Source organism: Galeopterus variegatus, unplaced genomic scaffold (assembly GCF_000696425.1).
Source record: "Galeopterus variegatus unplaced genomic scaffold, G_variegatus-3.0.2 Scaffold38, whole genome shotgun sequence".
NCBI classification, from domain to species: Eukaryota; Metazoa; Chordata; class Mammalia; order Dermoptera; family Cynocephalidae; genus Galeopterus; species Galeopterus variegatus.
Genome location: NW_007726149.1, coordinates 528,521 through 550,343, shown reverse-complemented (window position 1 = coordinate 550,343; position 21,823 = coordinate 528,521). Strand labels below are relative to the sequence as shown.

Below are 21,823 nucleotides of genomic sequence, written 5' to 3'. Positions count from 1 at the left end.
TTTTTTTTTTTTTTTTTTTTTTTTTTTTTTTTTTTGTCTTTTTTCCGTGTCCGGCAACGGATCGCAACCCTCAGTGTTGCCCCCGTACCAGACCGGGGACCGGCGACGGGATCGCAAGCCTCGGCGTTGCTCCCGCGCCTCGCTCAGCCAGTGAGCGGGAGCCGGTCTGTACGTGGGATCCGAACCCTCGGACGGGAGCGCAGCCGCGCTTCCCAAGCGGCGCACTATCCAGTGCGCCACCGGGCGGCCCCCAAACAATGAACTATTCTTGGTGGCAATCTATAAAATGGGAATGAGACAGCTTATCCTGAAAGGCTTCATGAGATACAAATAAGGAAATATATGGGACAGTGCCCAGCATATTTAAGTGTTTAGCAAGGGTCTCTGCTACCATTGTTAGTTATACAAAATCATAGTATATTCACAATTCAGAGGTCCATTCTTGCTTAAAAAGTAAACTGTTCTATATATTAGCTAGAATGTATCTTTTTAAATTTTTTTATTTTATTGTAAATTGATAATTTATAATAGTATATATTTATGGGGTACAAAATGGTGTTATGATATGATTTATGAATACAATGTGGAAAAATTAAGTCAAGCTAATTAACATATCCATCACCCCACTTATTTTTTGTGGTGAGAACATTTGAAATTTACTCAATAATTTTGAAATGTCCAGTACATTATGATTACCCATATTCATCACACTGTCAATAGATCTCACACAAAAACTTATTCTTCCTGTCTAACTGACATTGTACCTTTTGACCAACATCTCTTTATTCCTCCCACCCCCAGCCTCTGTAACCACCATTCTGTTCTCTGTTTTATGAGTCCGATTGTTTCAGATTCTACATATAAGTGAGAACATGCAGTATTTGTCTTTGTTGGCTTGGCTTATTTCACTTAACATAATGTTCTCCAATTCCATCCATGTTGTCACAAATTACAGAATTTGCTTCTTGTTAAAGGCTGAATAGTATTCCATTGTGTATATATACCACATTTTCTTTATCCATTCATCTACTGATGGACACTTAGGTTGATTCTATAACTTTGCTATTGTGAATAATGCTGTAAAGAACGTGGGAGTTCAGACATCTCTTTGACAAATTGATTTCAAATCTTTTGGGTAAATACCCAGAAGTGGGATCACTGGATCTTATGATAATTCTATTTTCAGGGGTTTTAGAATGTATTTTTGTCTTAATACGTGAAAAAAATTTTAAACTTTTTTACTGAAGTCTAACATATACAATAAAGTGCATAAATCTTAAAGCTCAGTGAGTTTTTACATAGGTATATATCCATGTAAACAAAACCCATGCCGAGATATAGAACATACCCAGCACCCAGAAGTTTCCTTCATATGCCTTTCTAGTCAATACCCAACTAGCTCCCAGAAGTAACCATTATTTTGACTTCTATCACCATACATTAATTGTGCCTGTTCTTAATCTTCACATAAGTGGAATCATGTAGTATATATATATATATATTTATCTGGCTTCTTTCACTCAAACATATGTCTGTATGACAGCAATTCACTTTTTGCTTTGCTGTATAGTACTTCATTGTATACTACTTTCTTCTTCTTTTTTCTTTTTTCTTTTTTTAAAGATTCCTATACTCCAGAGGTAGTGTAATGCTAGAAAAGGAAGAGTTGTTACAATGGCAGCTGAGGTGGTCAATGGACGGTGGTTACACCGTCAACAGACATGGACACTGGCTATCAGATGTACTAAGACCACAACCAAGACAAATCTCAGGGAAGATCAAGACAAATGCATGAGAAAGAATAAAAGGGGAAAAAGAGGCGGAAAATATGTTATGATCTCAAAATTTGTTTTATATTATACCATACTGCTCGTCTAGCCCTCAGAGAGTTATAGAAACAGATGGAAGTTCCTGAAATGGTACAAGTACATCAAATTAAGAACAATAACATTATTAATAGAATTTTTATTAAAGCTCATAAACAAGACAGGTTGCCAACAAGATGTTGACCCATGATTAATTTGTTTTAATTATATTTTTCTTATTTATGTGATTTAAATTTCTTTCTTCAATCATGACACTTTATTCAAAAGGTTTCTTCATAGACATAACTTTCCTTCCTGTCTCTGAGTGAGATTCATTTCACTCTATAATCAATAAGACCCATGTTCCATTGCGCATCCTTCAGGCAGGTGCTTTCACATTATTTAATCTGTCTTAAAATTCCCTAGAGGCTTAGATGTAATGCTGTAAAAGAAAAATGAACAGCCTTAATTGGCAGGTCTGCCTGAAATGGCGTTAACCCAAGTTTAATGTACCTGAGCCCCTGGGGATATTTATGGGATCCGAAGCAGTGATACATATTTATCTAGGTTTCATTTGCAAATTTTGTTACTAAAAAACTTGCTGATGTCATTAGACATTCATCTCACATGGAGACAAAGAAAGAGTGGCTTTCCTATTGTTTTATGATGTTCTTAACCTGTTAATTAAAAGAATAGAGCAACTCATGAACACATAGTTAAGACTAAATACAGTACAGAAAAATAGCCTTCAATAAAATAAAAAAAGCTTTCCTTTATGTCTTGTTTGCCAATAATTGCATGTTTTGATTCCTTTGTAGTATAACTGCTATGTGTTCAGCAAATGTTTTCTCTTGATACAGATAATTAGAACAAAATCAAATTGTTCATAATGATTCTTCAGGGCTAGCCTCCCTCTTCTGCACACACCCCCTCACCACCCCCCATAGAAATAGCTATAGGGCTTTATTGCAACCTCCTTTGTTGATGGGAAATTTCTTGCCCTTTTATTTTTCCCCATTCCCATTTATTACTCTTGACGAAGAGCTTTTGTCCTTTGAGCTGCACCTCTTTCTTTGATTCTCCTCTGTCAGCTCCTGTGTGACCTGCGACATATTAGGTAAACTTACAAGAACCGCATTTTCATGCAAAAATGATGATGAATCAGCTACAGTAAAACAAGCAGAGAAGCAGATAATTCATTCTGGTCCTTTTTATTTTCTGAAAGCAAACTGAAGAGGTAAAGAGTGTGCCAACTGAGCAAGCAGTCAGCCACGAAGTACGAACTCCAAGAGGGTTATGAAGACTCCAGAATGCTTTGAGGAGCCCATCTGTCAAACTCAAGGCTGAACCACAATAATCAGAAAAAGTTCCTCCTAATCAATCCATCCACACACTTTCGTCCAGGGCTGCTCATAAATTTCTCTCCACTCATCCGCTGCATAAACCATTTAGTCTACATTTGGTGCCAACTCTCCCAGGCTTTTCTCACTCATATAATTTTCCATGGAGATGGGTTGTTGCTTTGTAGCTCATCATTTGAGAGGATCATTTCAATTGTTGGCAGTTTCAGCAGCTCTGAGCTCCCTCCAGATATTATGAGATTTAGCTCTGAATACCTGGTTTCACTCTGAAAGGCTGAGATTTGTTTCCAATTATGAGGGAGATACAGAAGTTCTTCATGAGATTTCTGAAGGAAGGTTTTGATCCCCATGCACTTAAACATCGAGTTAAATGAAGACATGCAAGAGATGGGTCATCTCAAAGTTCACCTGAAAGCAGAGTCATACTTAATTGCGTACATTCCAAATTTCTGAAAAGACTGTCAAAAGAATGATTTTAAAGGCCTTGGATTGAAATTAGGGGGAAACGTTGTGAGAAAAACAAGGCACTGTTTTTTTTTGTTTTTTTTTTTGTTTTTTAATTCCTTTGGACAGCTTTTTCAAATAATGCTCCCTCCTTCTCTTTAGACTGCTTTACCTGCAGGTTAAGATGCAGATTTTTATCTCTCATTTGCCTCACTGCCAATCTCAATTATTCTTAGAACCTCTTTGATTCTCGTTCTTTTTCATTGTTGTGAATTACATGTTAATATACTTTCCTTAAAATTCACCAAAGGCTCTTGTAGTAAACATATTTGTGAAATATGTGCTTTTTAGTATAGTCCAGTTCCCTCTCTAAGATGAGTTCTATAAAGCACAAAGTTTTGTTGGCAGTCTTTCATGCTAGGGAATAATTTTATTATAAATTCAAGTCAATTTAAATATTGACTTTGTGACAATTATACAAAGTAATTGCAAGACTAAGTGAGGTCCTTGGTATTGCCAAACAAGGTCTGTATTCTTGGCAGCGTGAAATAGTCAGGCAGCAGGTAAGAGTGACTTGGCCTCTCCACCCTCAACTACTCCAAGGCTTCATTGCACAGACAGGAGAGAAAATGTGCAATTTCTTAGTATGTTCCTTAAACCAACTAGCCCTATAGTCTCTTCTGATCACACTGAAGATCTGTACTAAAGATCATACAGGTCATGTCCAATTTCACTGATAATCAACAGATTTTGGCTGACTCGCCAAGGCAACACCCTCTGACTCAGAGCCCAGTGTCTTTCTGCTTCAGTACCTATTTCTGCAAGGCTGGTCACAGGAAAAACTCAGAAACTTTCACTTGCAATTGGGAAACTTACTGTGAGAAACAGAACATACCAATTCAAACTTCTTTGGTTAACTTTTGCAAAAATCATGCGGTGGGGGCGGAAGATGTGGGCCATCCAAAAATCTACCTTAAAGTCCCTCTGAATTGTAAGCAGACCTGCCACTTCTTTATTAATTAAATAGACTGAAAGAAGTGGTACAGCAGTTTTCAAAATATATTCTGAGGAACACTGGTGCATATTTTAAATGACCTCCTAATTAGTAAGTTCTGGAGGAGCCATGTACTGTATTTCCCTTTTGGAAAGGTATGCAATGTCTGAAAATCCTGGGATGTCCTTTGGCAAACATACCTGCTTATTTTTGTTTAACCTTGCATTTTCTAAATTTATCTAACTATGTAACCCTGTTTACCTGTAATACCCTTTGCAACTAATATTACATTTTAGGAAACACTCCCGTAGTGAAAAAGAGCATAGAGTAGAAAGTTTTAATGCCCCTTTCTATGACTCTGGATAAAGCTCCTCCTGATCTCTGGTCCCCTCTTTCCTCCTTTTCCAGAATACAGGGGTTGACCAGATGGTTACCAAGATTTCTTCTAGGCCTAACATTTCATTATTTTAAACTCTATATTAATGATGGTAACACTTAGCACATTAGTTTAAGGTCAAATTCTACAATACTGTAAAGATACAATTTGTGTGTGCCTCGTGTAATCACAACAATCTGTCAAGCCAATTTTTGTAAGGTTGATGTAATAGAGACAGTTTAGCATGATGAAAACATGCTAGAACTAGGAGCTAGAGCTACTCCCAGTTCTGCCATTTGAACCGTGAGACCTTAGGCGAGTTATTTCATCACCCTAGATTTTGATTGCTTCACCTGTAATTTAACAGCGTTGAACTGAGTGACCTCTCCAGTCCCCTTCAGTGCTAATATTCCATGATGTGAGGCCCAGTGAACTTCTTAAATAAAGACAAGAATATGTGGCTGTCACGTCTCTGCTTCTGCAACTTGTCATTGGCCCTATTGATTATTTAATGTCAAGGCCTTGATTAGAAATGCAGTGTCTAATCATAATGTTGTTCCAAAGAGGGTACCGGAGCACCTTTTTTGGCATCATTAACATTCATTCATTCATCAATTCAGCCATCATTTATTAAAAGCCTAATATATGCCAGGAGTTGTGCTGAACTCAGGCTGCACAAACATGAGCAAGACCAACTACTGCCACCAAGAGGCACAGAGGTCAATGGAAAATAGAGACAAATAATACACATCTTTCCAAAACAATAAGATAAAGATTATAAATCAGGGTGTCTCAACCTCAGCACTATTGAGACTTAAAGCCTGATGTTTCTCTGTGGTGGGGACTGTCCTGTGTACCGTAGGACATTTAGCAGCACCCCTATTAGCCACTAGATGCCAGTAGCACACATACAACCACTACATGTGACAACAGAAATGTCTCTACACATTTCCAAAGCATCTCCTGGGGAGGGGTTGGCAAAATCACCCTTGTTTGAGAGCCACTAGTTTAAGTATATCCTCTTATTGTTGGAAAATGTTCCATCTATGTGCTATGCCCTAAATGAATCTGCCTACAGCATTTTCAGGATGGTAATCATGCCCTTTATTATTAGGAATAATTTCAATTTTGAAAATACTTATTAACTGCCTCCACAGGTTTAAGCTGCTGTCTTATTCACTGAGGGTTTTAAAACATTAATATGACATAACTTGCTGCTCTGAAACACTTACGATCTTGTTTGAGGCAGGGGCGAACCCAAAAAACAACTAATACCAGTCATGTGGGAAAGGCACCAGAGAAGGGCAACAAACAAGACACATTAGGAGCAAGTCATTCATTCAACAAACATTCTCTGAGTCCCTGTTATGAGCAGGGCGACTGTTTGGGGTTCTAGGGAGAAGGCAGTGAACAAGATTGATAATTGCTACCAGCTGGGAGCCTCCATTCTAATGTTTAACAAATAGTTAAAAGATACAGTATGTCAAATGGTGGTGAGTGCTTCTGATGAAGAGAAAGCAGGAGAGAGGGACGGCGAATGCTGGGGCTGGGGACTGGGCACGATTTTAAAATCTGGGACGAGGGGGTAAGTCATCGCCCACATTCCCCAGCAGTCCCAAAGACAGCCTTGCAGAGGACAGGCCACCACACAAAAGCAGCACCAATCCCAACGTTTTGCTTTTGTTCAGCGAGCAATTATTGTGCGCTACGCTACTAGGCGAGTCACCGAGTGCCTGGAGGAAAGCTCCCGGCTTCCCTGGGTCACCGTGTCTCCAAGTGTGCAATCCACAGTAGGTACTCGTGGCGTCAGCCTGTGACAGTCCCCTCTAGCCTCTCCATTCACTTCCCAACCCTCCCAGCTTCACATGCCTCTGTTTGGCTGGTCCTTTGGATCTCTGCCCTCTATTTCTTTGTCACCCCATTTTCCCTACCCCTATGTCGGTCTAAGCTCCTTTTCTCAGCACCTGTGGTCCGTCACAGGAAAAACGGGTCCTTCTCTCTTAACCATTTTCCCTAAGCACCTCTTGTAGCTTTTCTTGCCATCTTTAAAACAGACTTACTAGGGACCTTTATGTTCTGCTCACAGAAATTCTTTTGTCGCACATCAGTTGTTCCAGCAGGGGTACAAAGAGCCACCTTCCCTGCCAGCCTCTGTTTCTCTCCCTGACTATCAGCGCCCACGTTTGTATAGACTCTTTGGGCTCCTTCACTCTCTACCACATCTTCTTGATCTTCCCCAATTCTTTGGTCTTTTCTCGTTGTCTGAAAGCCTCAAGCCTCGTCCACTCTCCGCAGTGCCTCTGCCTCTAGGCTGCCTCCCTCTCAGCTTGGTTCCACCAACTGTTCAGGTTCAGGCTGAGGTTCAGGTTCAGAATGTGAGAGCATCATTGGGTGCCAGGCCATGGGATACAACCTTCTTAGGGATTATTTATCCAATCCCCTGGTATAGTTACTCCATTCTGCAGATCTCTTCCCCGTATATCTCTGCCCGGGCCTTACCTCTGGATTACTATACCGGGCGTGCATTTGACCATAGCCAGAACAGTCTCAGTTTGTAATGGTCTTCAGAAGTTCCTTGCCTCGCCGTCCAACTGCTTGTGATCCTAAATAAGATGCTAAGTTGCAACTGCTTTAATGTCTATTTGCTAACTTCTGTGTATGTGAAATCATTTTCTTTTCTTGTAACTGGGACATAATTTCTTCCAAAATAAGCACTTAATAAAGTAGAGGAAAGAGAATGAGTACATCTTCATGAGTGGATGAGAAGACTTTATTTATTTATTTATTTATTTATTTATTTATTTATTTATTTATTTATTTATTTTTTATTTTGTCAATATACACTGCATATGATTATTATGGCCCGTCACCGACACCTCCCTCCCTCCTCCCTCTCTCCCCTCCCCCCCAAGAATGTCCTTTGCGTTTGCTTGTTGTAACAACTTCATGGAAGTATAGTTTTTTCTAATAATTTTCATTCAACTTTGAGCAAGCTTAGCCTGCCTTAATGCCCGAAAGCTGAAATACTAAGGGAAGCATGTTTCCTGACTATCAGTTTTATGGTTCCCTATCAAGGGTGAGAAGGCATCTCAACTCTCTCCTCTACAGTTGACTGGCTTCTGGCTAGAGAGGAATCAAATGCTTTGAAGTCTAAACACAGGAAAGTCACACATCCTGTTGCTTTCTGTATTGGTTGTAAAGACCTTAAGGGACATTTGCTAATTCTGTGACCCCAGTCTGCAGCCCACAGGCATGCCCTTCATTGCTTTCACTCCAGTTGATCATCGCAGATGTCAGGCAGGTCGCTGGAATCCATAACCACAAATTGTTGGGGTGAGGTCCTTGAAGTTCAGATAGAATATGTTCCTCTTGGGCTGAAGATCGCAGGGGCACACTGGGAGTTGACTGGTAAGGTAAGGTGATCTTAGACACAAAAGCCCCCAGACTCATCCATAAGGCTCATCTTGGCTCATTTCCTAGCTATGTATCAGCATTTTTCTGAATCACCTTGGATAAATTGCTTTACCTCTGTCTCCCTGTCATCTCAACTATAAAGTGGAAATAGTATGAGCTCTCTATTTCCCTGTGGCATTGTGATAATTAGATAATGTCCAAAAAACATTCTCAGCTCTTCACAAAAGGTTGCTCTGTAAATACAAGATATCACAATCCCTTTAATAAATCACATTAGGAAATAAATCAAGCACAGATGTTCCTGGCTTCCAGCATCACAGAACTCTTCTCTGCTGTTTTAATAGGCAAGGCAAGGTTGGGCCCTCAAAGAAATGATCATCATAGCAACTTCTGGTCCCAGTAAGACTCTGGCCACCTTTCATGAATGGACCAGGTACTTGCGTTAGTTCAAGCTAAATAGTTCACACAACAAAAACTAAATTGCTCATCTGAATTGGCTGAAACATTCTGGAATACAGGCCCAGCTTATTTTCCCTCCTTTCTACTTTCATGTAGTAGTATACAGTCTCCAAAAAAGTAAGAAGATAATAAAATTTAAATTTTAATCGAAAACAAAACAAACCAAAAACCTGGTATGAATCCTCCTATGCTGTGCCCTTTCAGCTTGCCCTGTTCTAAACTCAGTACTTATGCAAAACCGTATTTCTGAAAGTTTAGTAATGTATTTTATAATGTATTTACTTTGACATTTTACTATAAAATACTCCCTGAAACTATATGTTTATACCTTTAACAACTTACTAAAAAAGTATTCTTTGGGAGAACCATGCTGGTACCTTTAAACAAGAAATTAAACAGACAAACCAAAAAGAGTGGTAAACATATACTTTTTAGGCTTAAAATGATGAAGAATCTGACATTAATTAAAATTATTTTTCCTACCAAGTTACCATACAATTGATCACTAGTGCCAGCATGGAATCCACTAGAAGCTACTACTCTAGATACCAATTTCCCCAAAGATTTTGTATTCTCTCCTCTAAATTTTTGTCCCAATTCCCATCCTCACATCCAGATGCACAGTTTCTGGTGCAGAAACTATGATCTACATATCACGCCATGATGAATCCCCGTGTAGTCATCAGCACTGCTTTATCAAGTGAAATGCCATTGAATGATGCATATTTGAGCATTCCTCTTTATGTTGAGAATCAATATTCATATGCCAAGAATGCTTTACTCTGTTCTAAATCTTGCTAACTCTGCTGCTGACAAATTGCTTTGTTCCCAATCTAACTTCTTGAACAAAGTCTTCTGGAAGATACACACACACACACACACACACACACACACACACACACACATACACACACAAACATATGACTGCATATTAATAAATAAAATGGATATATAGGTATATAAAATGGATATAGAATGGGTATATTTTTATAACATATCATAAATTATCCTTATATGTCTATTCAATTTGAGTGTTAATTAAAACAGATATTCAGTAGATTCAGTTTTCTAGGGTGATAAAAGAAAATACCCCAAAGATCTAAAGATTGACAGACTTATTTTTAAATTGTAACTTATATGAACAGCCTGTTAGAAACAATGGGCTCACACTGTCCACATGCCCACATAACTGCACTTCAGCTCCCTGAGGGCAAATTCAATATCTAGTTTAATTAAAAACCTATCCTTCTATTTTTAATGCAGCTTACAAAAGAGCTCAAAGAGCTGGACAAGAGATTTATGAGGTACAAGTTAAGTTTACAGTCGCAAAATACATCAATTATTTCCAGGGAACACATATTGCCAAAAGACACGGCTTACTTGAGAGAGTCTTACTTTAAACCCATCACATCTAAAAATGATTTACAAAAGATGGTACTAAATTCATTAAGCAGCTGACATGTTTTAATTTAAAGCTTCACCCTTTCCTTAAGATTCTCCCCTAAGGGATGATGGTAACTGTATGTGTTTAGAAAAAATTCTATGGCAAATGCCACATTTCCCAGTGCTTTTGTGTCTCAAAAGCCATTTCTTTATAGATTTTGGAAAGCCAAAGAGAACCACTACTTCGAAACACCGAATGAATTCTCAAATTGAGACTTCACCTGAAAGAACACAGAGGCAGCAAGGAGTATATTCATTTACTTAACTTATCTTTCCACCAGGATTCCCTGGGTGACAGAAGTACAATAAAGTTCTGAACACTAGGGGACAGGAAGAGATATCATTATGTGTAAAAGTAATTCCTGGACTATACTATAAGTCAACGGCATGTCAAAATCTCTCTCCTTGTACTGATCCATTGGCCAAGAAAATCCAAGGATTAGATGACTCCCAAAAAAGTGAAACACCACTCCCTCTTCCCCCGTGCAACCTCCCCTCTGCTTACATGTTCCTACACACAACACACATTTCATGGTTTACCTTTTAATTACTGGATTCTGTCAAGGGTCCTTCCTAATATATCCAGCAGGAATGCAAGATGATCATGCTCTTCACCCCCAAGTGGCATTTGACTCCACTCCGTGCAATCACTCAATGCAGTATGGATGAATGGGAAAAGTTCAGGTTCACTGCCCTACAGTGTCTCTATTCCTCATCGCACATGACTAGAGAGCAGGCAAGCGCTGCTGTTGGTGATGCTCGCTCCTCTTAAAACTAATTGAGAAAGCATATTGCAAAAAGGTCTCTAAGGACTCGCTCTGCTTACTCTTGTTGTGACAAAGTGAAAGCGGCAGCATTGAAAATGAAGAACAAAAGAAATATACAATACAAACTGCCACCCCGGAGGAGCTTTCTCTTCCAGCAAAACATTATCCACAGCAGGCTTAGGGACAACAGATGAAGCCACGTATGAAGCCTTGAACTTTATAGCCCAAAGAGCTTGGGCAAAATTGCACAGGTGCCTGTGCCTCTTTGCAACGTACGTTGGGTGTGCACCGAGGCCAGCAAATAAACATCCAACAAACAGCAGAGAACACGGCTGACTGCTTAACCTTGCTCCTGCTTTCAAAGATGCCAGACTGTTCTGTTTGCTCAGGACTCTCCTTTTACCAACATTCAATTTGAATGAGCCAGTGCAAACACACTGCTCGTCTGCTCCTGAGAACAGGATGCATTTATGTGAAACTCGAGGAGAATGCCTAATGCCGAGGCATCCTCTGCATTCCCAGGAGCTTTTATTACAGGGCTAGCTTACATTTCACTGCCAGCACCCGCTGCACTTCTGCAAGCACTGTGACTTCAAGCCAACATCCCATCCACCTGCTCACACACACCTGAAACGTTGTGATTGTCTTGTGTAAAGAGAAGCACCTTTTGCAAGGTCCCATCTACACCCGGAGACTTCGGGTGACATTGAGAGAGCTGACTGCCATGTTTCTCTTTCCTCTTTCAATCAGCAACTTTCAGCACTGGGAAAATGGTCAGCAGATGCATTGTGGTGCGTCAGCTTTATGCTCTGAAGTAACTGCTCTGCGGTCCTTTATTAGAAATGGATCCAGGAAAACAGGGGGCCACGGCTTTCATCCATTATTGATATGAGACATTAAACACAACCTTAATAAAAACTTATTGTCCAACAAGTGTGTGATGTTATGTGACATAATAACATTTGGCTTCCAGGCCACTGCCAACATACCGTCTGATTAAAATAACCTATTACCAGCAATGAGGAAAAACAGTTCTCTTAGTACATTTAATTTTACATTTTTTCTTCACACGCACTTTACAATTGACTGATTTACAAAGACAACATTATTATGGTGGGGTTTTCCTCCTTTAAATGGCCTCAACTGTCTATCACAGTTTGGGAATTAAATTTGCATGTCTGTGTTGCACTATGTGCTTTTTCTGTTTGGACATGCAGGGCGAAATCTTGGTGTGGCTTGAGAGGGCCTTTACTTACCTTCTTTCACAAATTCTGAGGTTGTCAGAGACTCTAGGTGGGTAGCAAGTGCCCCATTAGAAAGAAGTACCTTGGAACTTTGGCAAAAGCATTTCTTTGAAAATTGGAGACTAATACTGGGGTCCTAGGAATTCTGCCCTGATCTGCAGGTCAAGAAATTCTATTTGGTCACTGTAACCAGGGTTTATGCAGATCTCTGAAAAGTCACACTAACCACATGCACAAGAGAATGATGTATAAACCAAAGTATAATTTAGAAATTTTAATGCAGCCAATAAATAATGTGTGACAAGGAAATATCATTCAAATGACCAGAATTTTCACATCTACCAAGCAAGCTTGACACAACTCTCCACCTTTTTCCTGGATTCAGGTACTCAAGGGGTGGCTTATTATTATTATTGTTATTATTTTATTTCAGGTGCACAGAAGGATATTAAGAAAAAAGAAAGAAATCTAGTACAAAACCAAGCATAAAACTGTTGATCAATATTTCCTTTTATGAGCTTCTCTTTGAACCTGCAGCCAACTTTCCCTCTATGGACTAAGAAACTGTATGTGCAGGTGAGTGAGTGTGACTGTGTGCGTGTGTGAGTGTATGTGTGTGTATGCATTGATGGTATGGGAATAAATGTCAAGTAATGTAAATTTCATCCTAGGAGTCAATGAGAAATAAAAATATAGTTAAGAGATTTCACCAATAGTTGGCAAATCAACAGATTAAAAATAAAATCTAGTAGATTCTTAGACTCAACACCAGACCTAAGTACACATTTTCAGTTTCTAATCATAGCACAGGCATTTGAAGCCATTAGTATAAGACTGGGAAACATGGGTGATGACAGGAATGGAGAAACACATGCATGTGTTAGCACTGATGATTAGGACAGAAAAATCTCAGGCAAATGTTCCATGCAGCTCTCTCAGAAGGGAAGCAAGGTTGCTATGATTGTAATTGCTCACAGATAGCCTGGACAATCGAATGATGCCTTCCAATATTGAGGGAATATGGAAATTGCTCATAGGAAATGGCGACTATAAATATCAGTTCAAAAACTCCTAATAAAAGATGCTCAGGATGGATCAATTCACTTATCCATTTATTTATTCAAATAAGTATTTCCAGAGTGTCTCCCATAGGTCATGCTCAGGGCTGCCAATTGGGTGACACAGGGATGAATAATAGATCACACCTCCCGACCAGATGGGGCTCATAGCCTTAGAATTCGGAATGCCTTCCCTCATTTCCTGAAGAAATATTTTTGTGATTGTCTCAGAGAATGACAATGTAGGATTCACAAGAGGGATTTCAGATCTATTAGGAATGTCCCTGTGGTTCTAAACAGCTGACTCCCATCTCCCCAAATATTTGGGGGAGAGAAGTGGAGAAGCAGCCAAACACAGTCAGGCCCTGAAGTGGCCACAGTAACTGCACACGGTCAGCTCTGCCATGCTGACGCCTTCAGAATTGCCAGCTGTGGGAGGCACTACCTTGGCCCATCATCTACTTAGTCACATCAACTTTATTGTTCAATTAAAATAATTTCACTGCAGAAAATCTACAGAGATCCCATTCTGGACATCCATCCAATACACCTATAAAGAAAGGCAAACTGGATGTAAGGTATGGGTGAAATCAGGGAGAGCTAAGTCAGAGTGAGGAAGGAAGTTTTCTACAATCTTAGCATAATGAGGTCAAGCTCCTTGTAAAACTCCATGCAGCAGGTAATGCAGCTTGCCGGAAGTGCCAACTGACACATGCAATGCAGGTGACCCAGCGATTGCAGAACCCTCTGTTCCCCCTTTGAAAGGATGTCACCTTTGTGCTAGTCTCCAAAATGGTGCTCAAAGAAATCACTGAGTTTCCCAGTAGCCAGCTTCCTGTTTAATTGGATCATTTTTACAATAAGGAGGATTCTTTCCCCCTAAGTTCTAAAAATAGCAGGAGATCACGCAGTTTTGGCTTTGGATTATTGACAGAACGATTTGTTCCATTGGCTTTTTGCTTTGTTTAGTTGAGAGATAATATTATTCTATTGTCAGGTTGATGCTGGTTCCATCTAGCTGTGAGTGGGCTTAACACAAAAGGTGTTCTCAGGGCCAATTTAAACCAGTAGGTAGAAATTGTTACACATCTGAATCAAAACACAGGAAAAGTATATGCCACTTGCTTTGATAAACTCCCACCATTTATTATCTGGGACTGAGGCTTTTAATAGCAAACACTCTGTAGAGTTTAAGCAATCAGGATCTGATTATTACTTAATGGCTAAATTCTGTTTAAGGCTCCATAATAATTAAAATGCAAAAAAGAGAACTTGATGCCATATGAGAATTTGAATTTTTAAATGTGCAGGTTAAAGCATTTGAAATGTAATATTCTCTCTGCAAAATAAATTATTTCCTTTTCAGTGAGCAGTGAGAACTCCAATAATTCCGCAGAACACACAGAGTGAAGTGGATGAGTCAACCTGCCCTGTAAAAATATTAAGTAGTACATACTGCCATTATGCACTTGACTTTACAAATCTAGAACTAAATTATGCAAGTTTTCTATGCTTTGTGCCTGATGAAGACCAAAATGTAAAGAAACTGTCCTGTAACTGTAGAATGATCATGAGGAGCAAGAAGAGAGAACTCAGTGGAGCTGTTCCCCCAAGCTCTAAAAGACTCCTCTGCTGCATCAGGACTAGGAGACCAGGGGCATTCCATCGACTCCCACCTCTCCTTGGGACAGTCCCAGAAAGATGGTGTCAGGCCCTGCAGTACTTCAGGACTAATGTGTTTATCTAATCAGACACAGATATTTCCATAACTCAGAGCTCACTCTCCTTCGCTGAGGTAGTGCCTCCAATTCAGTTGAAAGGGAGGCTGGCTCTGAGAGCACACGGCAAAAAGGGAAAATGCATGTCATCTTCCTAAGAGCCTTCTAGAAACTGCATTAGCCATTTCCAAGCTCAAGTTACAGAACCTAGAATAAAAAGCAAAGGCCTCACTTGGACATACTGCTCTGAGAACCTGGCATGTCTAGTCTTTGTAGCTGGAATAAGGATTTTTAAAAGATACCCAAGGTGATGCTACCAAGGCTGGGAAGCACCAGGGTAAAGCTGACAGGTTTCTGCCAGCTTCCAGAAGTTAACAAGTGTAAAACATGGAGGCTGCACATGGCTGACCATAGGGATAGGAAATCTCAATCAAATCAGGAAACGCTGATGGAGCCCAGGCTTGTTCTAGGTAAGCACAGGAGATGGGAAGTGGGTGAGTCTTCCCTGCAGAGGAGCAGGACTGGTTTTCTGGAATTATCCCAGTGTTTATGAGAATCCACCATCCCGCATTTATTCATATTTTGGGTTGCTTGATAAAACACAGTATGCCCAGTTAAATATGAATTTCAGATAAACAATAAATATTTTTTAGTATAGGTACATCTCAAATTTTTCATGGGTATCGATAGAAAGTATCTCAACACAATTAAAGCCGTATAAGATAAGCCTACTTCCAATATCATCCCCAACAGGGAAAAGCTTTCAGCTGAAAAAAAAAAAGGTGAAAGCTTTTCCCTTAAGAACAGGAATTAGACAAGGATGCCCACTCTCACCACTCCTATTCAACATAGTGTCAGAAGTACAAGCCAGAGCAATCAGAGAAGAGAAGGAAATAAAGGGCATCTAGATAGGAAAAGATGAAGTCAAACTGTCCCTGTTTGTGGATGATATGATCCTATATATTGAAAAACCTAAAGCCTCTACCCAAGAACTCTTAGAGTTGATAAATGATTTCAGCAAAGTTGCAGAATACAAAATCAACACACGAAAATCAGTAGCATTTCTATACTCCAACACTGAACATGCAGAAAAAGAAATCAAGACACCTAGCCCATTTACTATAGCCACCCAAAAATAAAATACTTAGGAATAAAGTTAGCCAAGGATGTAAAAAATCTCTATGAAGAGAACTACAAACCACTGTTGAGAGAAATTAAAGAGAACACAAGTAGATGGAAAGACCTCCCATGCTCTTGGATATTTCAAAGCTATAATAACCAAAACAGCATGGTGCTGACATAAAAACAGACACACTGATCAATGAAGTAGAACAGAGAATCCAGAAATCAACCCACACACCTACAGCCATACGATCTTTGACAAAGGCACCAAGTCCACACACTGGGGAAGAGACTGCCTCTTCAGCAAATGGTGCTGGGAAAACTGGATATTCATATGTAGGAGAATGAAACTAGACCTGTACCTCTCACCATATACCAAAATCAACTCAAAATGGAATTAAAAAATTAAATGTACATCCTTAAACAATAAAACTCCTTAAAAAAAACATACAGGAAACACCCCAGGAAGTAGGAGTGGGGAGTCTTCATGAGTACAACCCCCAAAGCACGGGCAACCAAAGGAAAAATAAACAAATGAGATTATATCAAACTAAAAATCTTCTGCACAGCAAAAGAAACAATCAACAGAGTGAAAAGACAACCAACAGAGAGGGAAAAAATATTTGCAAAATATACATCTGACAAAGAATTAATATCCAGAATATACAAGGAATTCAAACAGTTTTACAGCAAAAAAACAACCCAAGTAAAAAATGGGCAAAGGACCTGAATAGGCACTTCTCAAAGGAAGATATATGAATGGGAAAACAGACACATGAAAAAATGCTTAACATCACTCAGCATTCAGGAAATGCAACTCAAAACCACTTTGAGATACCATCTCACTCCAGTTACCATGGCTAACATCCAAAAGACTGAGAATGATAAATGCTGGAGATGTTGTGGAGAAAAAGGAACTCTCATACACTGTTGGTGGGACTGCAAAATGGTTCAGCCTTTATGGAAAATTACATATTTTCCTCAAAATATGTAGGTTCCTCAAACAATTACCGATAGATCTACCATATGATCCAGCTATTCCACTGCTGGGAATATACCCAGAGGAATGGAAATCATCATGCCAAAGGGATACCTGTACTCCCATGTTTATTGCAGCACTATTTACAATAGCCAAGAGTTGTAACCAGCCCATATGTCCATCATCAGATGAGTGGATACAGAAAATGTGGTATATCTACACAATGGAATACTACTCTGCTATAAAAAAGAATGAAATTCTACCATTTGCAGCAACATGGATGGACTTAGAGAAAATCATATTAAGTGAGACAAGTCAGGCACAGAAAGAGAAATATCACATGTTCTCACTTATTTGTGGGAGCTATAAACCAACCAACAAACAAATAAATAAATAAATATACAAACAAATAAAGGGGGGGAAGAAGACACAACAATCACAACAATTCCTTGAACTTGTTAAGACAAGTGAACAGATATGATGTAGTGGCAGGGGGAAGGGGGAGGGGCGAAAAAGGAACAGGTAAAGCAACACGAAAATCAACTACAATGTATATTGGGAAGTTAAAATAAAAATAAATAAATAAAATAAAAAATACATTTCATGGGTGTTGGGAGTACAAATTATGTGATATTTTTACTGGGTTGTGTTTGTTTTGTAGTAGAAATAGATTTAGTTAGCTAGAGAACATGGAGGGACTTTGGTCAAAGGACTTGCATCACTGGTGACATAATGGACCTGGCAGGCAAAGTGGGACACTGCTCATGTGATGAGATGATGACACATCCTGCCACTTTCTGTCCTTTTGAGCTACCACCATCTGGTCCTGGAGGGAGCATCTACGAGGCCATGATGAGCAGATAATCAGCCTAGGCCAGACCTCAAGCAAAGTATAAAGAAATAGAGGCAAAAGCCCTAAGTTGCTGCATCTGTCAGCTGTGGCAGGTTGCTGGACAGCCGCTTGGACCCTTGGTCTAGTGGATGGAAACAGATTGGAATCGACACTTCTTGGTGTGGGCTACTCTCACACAGAGGTGGAAGCCAGTCTTGTTGAAATCCATAGGACCTTTAGCCCATGAGATTAAGGACCTTTGAGCGCTTCCTCTGTCACTCTGAGAAGAGACCCGGGTGTATGCTGCTGTCAAGCCACGTTCTCAATGATCATCAATTACACACCATCAGATGTATCCAGTTCCTGGTGGATGTGAGTCAGGAAAGGACCTCATGCTGGAGAGATAAGATCGCTAAACTGTTCCTAACAGGATAAAAAATAGGAGTTCTGTGCAGCGTGCCCTTAAGGGATCATTTAGTTTAAGTCAGAAGTAGGCTAGGACATAGAGTAATTGAAAGTAAAAGTGTGTTGTGTGTGATATGTGTGATCAATAAACTGTGTGATTCAAGCATCAATAACTTTTGTTTTAAGTGGTCCTTGCCTACCAATAAGGGTCTGTGCAATGGGATAACAGTTTTTAGAATAAGTATTCTCAAATATTGCATGTATTGTATTTATACTAAAATGATTTGTCGTTCATCTAAAATTTAAATTTAACTGTGCATTCTGTATTTTTATTTGCTACATGTGACCACTCCATACATGCTCATTCTTCATGGTCATCATATGCATATTTACCGATCTCCTGTGCCAGCCACTGTGCTAAGTATTTAGCATACTACAGCACATTTAATCTTCACAGAAACTACCATTGAGTAGATCTGGAGGCTGCCTGGTGCAAAATAAATACTTCTTAAATTATTGCAATCATTACTGTCATGACATTCTAACAAGTCGATTGCAAGGAAGTCTTTGCAATACTCATATTAAAATTAAACCAAAATAAACTCTTAATATAGAACTTTCAGGTTCAGTTCTTTAAGTCACAAATAAATTAGTTTAGAAGATAATCATTAATTACAGATACTCCTCCCCCACCCCCATGCTTTTTTTCCTTCCTTTCTTTTTGTCATTCCACCTGCCTCTCAGATATCTTGGCCCACCATAATTCTCAGAACTGATAGTGACCAGATGATCTGTCTGTGCCATTATGGGGACAGGAGATACTCATTGGGCTATGCAATGTGCATAGCCAATTCCTTATTGTGATTTTTTTGGAGAATATATGTTATTTGAATAACTTATGCTAAAAAATACAGATACTACAAAACCACTAAAACAGGTTTACAAAACTCAAAAAGAGAAGGGGACAAGATAGTTTTACAAGAAAACCTAGGCTGAAGATAGCTCGTGTATAGCAATTTAGTGTAAAACATAACTACAAGTCACCTAGCAGTCGAGGCAAAAAGGGAAACACAGTCTATTTATGGGTTTCTCATCTAATAACAGAAAGCACACTCTATCAGGAGAAAGAAATTTCCCATTGCCAATAAGATTAATATACTATTTTCCTCATTAATAAATAAGGCTCCCCAGACAACATAGTAGACTGGGTCTATTTTTATATTTCATTAAAGATACAGAAGCATGCTGGGTTCCAAATATTCTTAAGATTAAGTCCCTGAACACAAAGCAATTGAGAAACAAATAATAAAAATATGTTTAAGGAAGAAGGTTTATGTTCTAGCAGTTTTAGAAAAGGCCAGGTGTCCAGCCGACTAAAACTTTAAGAACTACAATTAACAGCCCATGGTTCACCAGAATCTTTCTTTATTCTCACCTAATATCTTTTTCTTTGGAACACCTGTAATGTTTTGCCAGCATCTTTTAAACTCCCTCCTTTGTTCACATGAGCAGATTTTCATAGCACAGGGGATGGAAGCTTGGTGAGAGATGCTGCCCTGGGGCTTCGCCCAGCTCCAGGCTCCACTGTCTTTGTAGAGGTTCTACTGCCCCCAGCAAGTTTTTCTGGTTCCATATGGCCAAGGCACAGGGGCACTACATTTCCCTGAGAGTATCGATGTAAGCCACCTGGGTAAAATACCTAGAATCATTCCCAACCGATTTGGCTTTTGCTTTTTGTTATCTTTCTTCATCTGCTTTTTTAGTTCAAAAACATTAAATGAAGCAACCCATTTGAAGCAAATTCCCTGTGGACATTCTTTTTGTGAATTATGTTAGTTATTGAACAGCATAGACGTTTTTAAAAATAGAAAAAGTATGAGGAGTGAAAGAGCATTTTTGCTCAATCCTAGAAAACTCCTGCACATGTAAAAGTTCAGGCCAATCAAAAATAGAGCCATTAAGTCTTGGAGCAAAAAATTATATACACGTGATATATACATATCATATATAAATTATACATTATGTATATGTCTGTATAATAGAAGAGGAAAGCCAGTACTCTGAATTGATGATATAGATTACTACCTATGACTAAGTCCAAACTCTTTAGCATAGAAACTAGGCCTGTTTGAACTTGGCCTCAGCCTCCCTTACTGATCTCCTGTCATACCCTACATCAAACTATGCTCCTTGGACCTACCATGCATTTTATACTTCAGGGCCCTTCTTTATAACAGCAGTTTCTGCTGACCATGAGACTCTCACTGTTTCTCTACCACTGCTGAACTCCTATTTATCTTTCAAGACACAGATTAAGTCCTCCAGGAAACCTCCCCAGTCATGATGAACCACCATGGCATTTTATACAGACCTATAACACTGTTCACATTGTATATGCATTTTAACCTGTTTCCCATTCTAGACTACACAACTCCCATTTTGACTTTTTCATCTTTGTGTCTCCAAGTGTTAAGACGATATCCAGCCCAAATTCCGAATAAATATGTTGAATTGATTTTGAAATCCTTCTAGACAAAAAGGAGGCCTGAGTGAGTTAAATGATATAATCCATGCTCTAAAACAGGATTTTGTAAACCTTGTTTGGAGACAGACCAGTGTTATTCCAATTACTTGCATGGCATCATAAACTATTAAAAAATTCTCAAAACGAAAATAAGTTTGAGTGAGTTTATTTTAATTAAAAAATGCCCTTACATAGACCATGCTGCCCCTTGACAAGAGGCATTGTCCCCAAATTGGAGAATTCAAACAGGACACATGCTACAAAGTACTGTTTTCTGGGGGCTACTTTCTAAAGAAAGATGAAGAGAGAGAGAGAGAGAGAGTGCCTACGCATGCAGGAGCACGTGGGGGAGGGGGAAGAGGGAAGGAGAGGAGGAGGAGAGGCAGAAACCTTTTAAATTAGGTCTGAATTTGTCAAATGCTCTTTGTAAATTACATCTTTTATATGTATATCATGTTGCTTTTAGATAATAGGTCATGTTTAAATGTTTTGAATCTACTGACTTCCAAAAAAAATAGCACAGAGCAGAAAAGATGCTTTTTTGTAAATTTGGTGTTAACTTAATAAAAGCTATTTTTTGCTCTGTGCTATTTTTTTGCAAGTCAATAGATTCAAAACATTTAAACGTGACCTATTATCTAAAAATGTAAAACATGTTCCCGCCCCAGGTAGTAATCTGCGAACTATTCTTTTTACTTTTTTATTCCCTTCTCAATTTAGTGCTGGGCTTCACTTTATTGGAAAGAATACAGAGTGAATAACTGATAGTAGCTGGTTTCTCTAACTTTGGTGGTGCCCTGTATCACTCCCTGTCACCTAGTAGTGTCAGTTCATGAACATGCTCTCGTCTCCTGCTACCTGACATAGTAAAGGCCAAA

The 21,823-nt window shown here is 39.1% G+C and overlaps 1 protein-coding gene across 2 annotated transcripts in view; it reads right to left on the bottom strand.

Moving 5' to 3' along the window:
• The window catches only part of FRMPD4 (FERM and PDZ domain containing 4), a 587,189-nt gene that overhangs the window by 335,027 nt on the left and 230,339 nt on the right, over positions 1-21,823 (bottom strand). The window lies entirely within an intron of this gene.